The sequence below is a fragment of the Triticum dicoccoides genome, chromosome 6B (assembly GCF_002162155.2).
Source record: "Triticum dicoccoides isolate Atlit2015 ecotype Zavitan chromosome 6B, WEW_v2.0, whole genome shotgun sequence".
Lineage (NCBI taxonomy): Eukaryota > Viridiplantae > Streptophyta > Magnoliopsida > Poales > Poaceae > Triticum > Triticum dicoccoides.
In genome coordinates, this window is record NC_041391.1 from 114,820,693 (window position 1) to 114,827,588 (window position 6,896).

Consider the following 6,896-nt stretch of genomic DNA (forward strand, 5'->3'; position numbering starts at 1 on the left):
CGCCTTCCATGACCTTGATGAACCTTGCCCAAGCCCTGCCCGCCGACAAAGAAAATGAATAAAGGGGTTATTAAATAGTTCATATCATGAAATGATGAACTAAATAGGCCGAGATATATATTTAATAATGATTGAAATTACCTGTTGACTATCCCAAACAAGATGTTATAGTCAGTTTTTGCTTTGAGTAGTGAGTCCAGTATTTCAACTGTTCCGTCGTCAAATTTAATGATACACAAGACTCAGTGAAATCTGCATGCAAACACGTTTGCATGTCTTAATTAAGTGGGCATATGTAAGCAAAAACATGTAGCTAGCTAGTAGGCAAAAACAGAGAATTTGTAATACAAGACAGTGTGACTCACTGGAAGTTGTAAGGAAGTAGTATATCTTCATTGTATTTGAGGCGCTTCAAGAACTCTAGCATGTTGTCCTCTACGTCCTTTTGATGATGTGCATTTATCCGCCATGTGTGTTCATTAATGGTGTTTGGGTCAATGAACCCAATGCCAAAGCGTCCACCTTTTCTCATTTCATACATCTTCATCATGCATAATACCACAGAAAAGAATATAGTGAGGATAATTACAGGTAATGATTGATCAAAAGGATCACTACAGCTAGCTTGAGACTTAAATTACAGAAAGAAATCACTTACAGACAATAGCAACTGACGATAGATTTGTCGAGTGCGTCTTGATTGTATAACTGAAACAGTTCAGAATACTCAACGGACAGAGCTTTCTCATGGAAGTAATGCTCCTCCTTGACATTCACCATGAGGGAAAATAGATCTGAAATCTTGGTAATGTTCATGTACCATTGATGCAATTCATACATTCTCATTGGGAGGTTCTTGACCTTGTCTGGCGCGAACAAAGGTTGGCCCCGGACATATTTCCGTTTTATTTCATCCTCTCTAAGCACAGGCATGGGCTCGATCTCGAGGAGTTGTCCAACAGTGATGTTGAGAACTTTAGCCTGCATTATATGCTCCTCCATTATTACCACATTGCCCACCTCGGGAACGTAAACTGTTTGCCCACAATAATATTGGGCACGCGAACTGTCACGTGTTGTTGGCACAACAAGCGAGGGGATCGATTGCGCCGCCTGTTCTCCCAGCTGGGGAATGGTTTTCCCGCATTTTTTGATAGCTGCTTCTTGTTTGCTCGATCTCGAGCTCGCCTTCTTACGTAGATGTGCTTGATTTAACTTCCTGATGTGGCGCTCATAGTCTGTGTCAACAGGCTTGGGAGCTGGTGGTTGAGCCATACGAATGAAGTGGTCAATCGTTTCCTTAGGCACTTTCTCCCTTGGCGGCGGTGGCGGTTTCGGTGCAAAATGGGCTTCCACCTCGGCCTTCAATATGGCTGCAATTTCCTCCTCGGACCTGTCATAAGCCCTCTGCGGAAGAGGCGTGAGGCTTGGACCATATTTATATCGCTTGCCTTCGCCTGTACTTCCTGTACTACCTCGACTCGTACCGCTATGCACCATAGCTGCGGGGTGTCTCTTCTGCGATTGCTGAGGTGGCGGAGACGGCTGACGGGGCTGAGTTGGACGAGGAGGAGTGGCCGCCTGAAGCTGTGCCGGACTTGGAGGAGGAGTGGCCTGAGGTTATGCCGGACATGGAGGAGGAGTGGACGTCTGACGCTGTGGCGGACCTGGAGGAGGAGGAGTGGCCTGACACTTTGCCGGACTTGGAGGAGGAGTGGCCTGACTCTTTGCCGGACTTGGTGGACTTGCAGGAGCGGGAGACTGCTGACTCAGTGGCGGACTTCAACGAGGAGTCGGCTGACGCGGTGTCGGTGGCCTTCGAAAGATGATGCAATCCTTTTTCCATAGGATGATACGATGTTTGGCCTCTCTGAGAAAGCGCTCGTCGTCACCTCCAGGAATGTCAAGCTGTAGCTCCGAATATGGTGGGTCCACCACCTCATCAACCAAGACACGAGCATAGCCCGCTGGAATCGGGTTGCAATGGAAGGTTGCCTCGGGGGGATTTGTAAAAGCAACGGCGTCCGCCACCTTCATGGATATGTTCTTCATTTTGACGTGTAGCTCGCAGTTAGTGTTCTCCATGATGTCATCCACGGGGTATCTACCCAGCATTGCGTCGTCCGGGGCGGCCGAACCCACGCTGCTTCTCGGCATGGATGGGCCGGTGCTATCCAATGCTGGATCATCCGCTAGCTGCTGCATCTGCTGAGACCCCCTTTGCTGGGTAAGTGAGTCGATCTGCTCCTGCTGCCGCTGGAATTTGACTGCCAATTCCGCTTGACTTGCTTCTAGGCCTTGAAGGCGTTCATAGTCCCGCTTCCTCTGCTCCTCCTCCATCTTCCTCTTCTTCTCCTCCGCAATCTTCTTTCTCGCACGGGTTCTGTAGTCGTTGTTCCAGTCTGAAAACCCCTCATACCACGGAATAGCGCCCTTGCCTTGTGTTCTTCCCGGGTGTTCAGGATTTCCCAGGGCACGCGTAAGCTCGTCGTTCTCTCTGTTGGGATGGAACACCCCCGATCGTGCCTCTTCTATTGCAACAAGTATCGCATCATCGGCTCCCTTCAGAATTGCCTTCGTCGAAACATTGCCTGTCTTCGGGTCCAACTCCCCCCCATGTGCATAGAACCAAGTCCTGCACCTGGGGGGCCAGCTCTTTGTAACCGGAGTGACACCTGCATCCTCCATCTCTTTCTCAGACTTATCCCACTTAGGCATTGCCACCGCATAGCCACCTGGCCCCAGCTTATGGAACTTATCCTTTTTTCGGCATTCTTCTTGTTTATTCTCGATCGTTCCTTAGCTAATTCTGAATCCTTGAATTTCACGAAATCGTCCCAATGAGCACGTTGGTTCTCTAGTGTTCCCTCGAATACTGGAGTCTTCCTTCCTCCCTTGACGTACTTGTCCCATTCACGATTCTTGTGGTTCTTGAATGCAACCGCCATCTTCCTAAGAGCAGCGTCCTTGACTTTCTGCACATTACCGATAAAACCCGAAACTTTTCCGGTGACCAAAAAGGACTTCCCATATATAAATATTTACCTCCGGACCATTCCGGAGCTCCTCGTGACGTCCGAGATCTCATCCGGGACTCCGAACAACATTCGGTAACCACAAATAAACTTCCTTTATAACCCTAGCGTCATCGAACCTTAAGTGTGTAGACCCTACGGGTTCGGGAGACATGCAGACATGACCGAGACGTTCTCCGGTCAATAACCAACAGCGGGATCTGGATACCCATGATGGCTCCCACATGTTCCACGATGATCTCATCGGATGAACCACGATGTCAAGGACTTAATCAATCCCGTATGCAATTCCCTTTGTCTAGCGGTATTGTACTTGCCCGAGATTCGATCGTCGGTATCCTTATACCTTGTTCAATCTCGTTACCGGCAAGTCTCTTTACTCGTTCCGTAACACATCATCCCGTGATCAACTCCTTGGTCACATTGCGCATATGATGATGTCCTACCGAGTGGGCCCAGAGATACCTCTCCGCTTACACGGAGTGACAAATCCCAGTCTCGATTTGTGCCAACCCAACAGACACTTTCGGAGATACCTGTAATGCACCTTTATAGCCACCCAGTTACGTTGTGACGTTTGGTACACCCAAAGAATTCCTACGGTATCCGGGAGTTGCACAATCTCATGGTCTAAGGAAAAGATACTTGACATTAGAAAAGCTTTAGCAAACGAACTACACGATCTCTATGCTATGCTTAGGATTGGGTCTTGTCCATCACATCATTCTCCTAATGATGTGATCCCGTTATCAACGACATCCAATGTCCATGGTCAGGAAATCGTAACCATCTATTGATCAACGAGCTAGTCAACTAGAGGCTCACTAGGGACATGGTGTTGTCTATATATCCACACATGTATCTGAGTTTCCTATCAATACAATTATAGCATGGATAATAAACGATTATCATGAACAAGGAAATATAATAATAATCAATTTATTATTGCCTCTAGGGCATATTTCCAACATGGGCTATATCACGATGTAGCTCAAGCGAGCTTTGTCTACTGTGTTCGGCCCGGCCGGAGTTGTTGTATCCGGCGCGACGATAGTCGTCGCGCATCGTGGGGCGCCCACGTGATCCGTAGATCGATCTTGATTGTCTTGCCTTGTCCTCCAATATTTCTCGCAAGTCCGGCGCATTCCCCCGTGGCTTCGTGCTTTTTGAGCGGTGCCGGGGTACGGTTCTGGCGGAGGGTCTAGAGGCCTCTCTGTCGCGGCCACGAGGTGGTCGGTCTGCCGTATTGTGCGCTGGTGATGAAGGTTTATATGCCTCCGCCTCTAATTGGGGGAGCAACTTGCATTTTGGGTAGCTTTTGGAGGGGCGTTCGAGTTCATGCTCTTCGGTCGCGAGGACTTCGGTCCATGTGTCGGCCAGCAGGTCTTGATCAGCTCGAAGCTGTTGCTGCTTTTTCTTTAGGCTGTTCGCTGTGGCCATTAGCCTGTGTTTAAAATGCTCTTGTTCGACGAATTCGTCGGGCACAACGAATCCGTCGTCGTTGAGGCTTGCCTCGTCTCCGGAGGGAGGCATGTAATTATCATCCTCTACCTCTTCGCCTGCCGCTCTCTCGTGAGGGCTGGCTTCTCCGTCCTCCTGTGCTGAATCTTGCTGGAGGGGGTTGTCTTCGGCACTCTCTGGGGTGTTATTATCTCCGGTGCTGGAATCTCCATTCTTGTTGTGGCGGGATTTAGAGCGACGCCGCTGACGCTGGCGCTTGGGCTGTTTCTTGGAGGAGCCTTCCTCCGCTGCATCCTCGCCGTTCCCATCCTTTGGGATGTCCACCATGTATATGTTGTATGACGAGGTGGTCTCCCGGTGCCCCGTAGGCGCTGGTTCTTGGTCGTCTCCGGCATCGTCGTCCATACCGTCGATGTCTTCGGAGTCGTAATCTAGCATGTCGGTTAGATCGTCGACAGTGGCTACAAAGTGGGTGGTGGGTGGGCTTTGAATTTCTTCGTCGTCCGCATCCCAACCGTCCTGACCGCAGTCCGGCCAGGGCTCTCCTGATAGCGAGAGATACTTTAGCGAATTCAGGATGTCACCGAAAGTTGAGTGTTGAAATATGTCTGCGGCGGTGAACTCCATGATCGACGCCCAATCGAATTCGATTGGTAGGGGCGCAGGAGGTTCGGAGTCCGGCGAGGAGTCTGGCACCTCGGAGTCACGAGCTTTACAAGGGACAAGGTCAGTATTCGGCTCCATCGCCGTAGAGGTTGCAGCCCCCAATGCGGGGTCTAGCCACCCGTCCTCGATCTACGCGGTCGGCTCCGAACTAAGGGTCGGAGCGGACTCATGTGCGGCCTCCAGGGCACTATCCGGCAGCAGAGCTAAATCATGCCCATCGTGACAGTGCGGCGCGCTCGGCTGTGGCTCGAATCCGTTAGAGATCAAGTCTCCGCGGATGTTAGCCGTGAAGTTTAGACTTCCAAATCTGACCTGACGGCCAGAGGTGTAGCTTTCGATCTGCTCCAGATGGCCAAGAGAATTGGCCCGCAGTGCAAAGCCGCCGAATACGAAGATCTGTCCGGGGAGAAAAGTCTCACCCTGGACTGCGTCGTTGTTGATGATCGAAGGAGCCATCAAGCCTATCAGTGACGACACAGAGGAACTCTCAATGAAAGCACCAATGTCAGTGTCAAAACCGGCGGATCTCGGGTAGGAGGTCCCGAACTGTGCGTCTAGGCGGATGGTAACAGGAGACAAGGGACACGATGTTTTTACCCAGGTTCGGGCCCTCTCGATGGAGGTAAAACCCTACTCCTGCTTGATTAATATTGATGATATGGGTAGTACAAGAGTGGATCTACCACGAGATCAAGGAGGCTAAACCCTAGAAGCTAGCCTATGGTATGATTGTTGTAATGGTTGTTCGTCCTATGGACTAAAACCCTCCGGTTTATATAGACACCGGAGAGGGATAGGGTTACATAGAGTCGGTTACAATGGTAGGAGATCTACATATCCGTATTGCCAAGCTTGCCTTCCACGCCAAGGAAAGTCCCATCCGGACACAGGACGAAGTCTTCAATCTTGTATCTTCATAGTCTTGGAGTCCGGCCGATGATGATAGTTCGGCTATCCGGACACCCCCTAGTCCAGGACTCCCTCAGTCCCCAAAGCTATAAGAAGCCACATATTTTATAGATCGCATCAGTCACACGACATGGAATCACGCGCTCTATGACTAGTTTATTATAGTTACACCAGAGGGTCCATGCTAGTGTGCCCATGGCCACCCAGGTGGGGGCGGCTAGAACCGGGGAGCCTAAGAACCTCCCCAAATAAGTCCGGGAGGTTGTCGTGGCACCAGCTGCCACCAACCACCACCCAGAAGCAGCTCCATAGGAACTGCACCACAGGGCACCGGAAGAAGATGTGATTGCAGTCTTCCGGTACCAAACAGATGGGGCAGAGGCCATCCCAAGGGCCGTTACGTTTGCGGACCTCCGTACCCGAAGGTAGGCGGCCGCGGACCCATTGCTAGAGGAATATGCGGATTTTCAAGGGGAGTTTGATCTCCCAAAGGACCGCTACAGTAGTGCAGAACCGGGCAATAGCACCGGTTCGTAAGGCCCTTTAGTGCCGGTTCCATAACCGGCACTAAAGTGTGGGCACTAAAGCCCCCCCCCCCTTTAGTACCGGTTCAGCACGAACCGGTGCTAAAGGGCAACCACGTGGCACGAGCTAGCTCCGGGGGCCTGGAGCCCTTTAGTACCGGTTGGTAAGACCAACCGGTACTATAAGGTTTGGGGGTTTTTAGTTTTATGATTTCTTTTTCATTTAATTTTGTGTTTCCATTTTAATTCTTTTTCGTTTGCTGGTATTTTACGATACTACACATTGTACACGTTATGCATA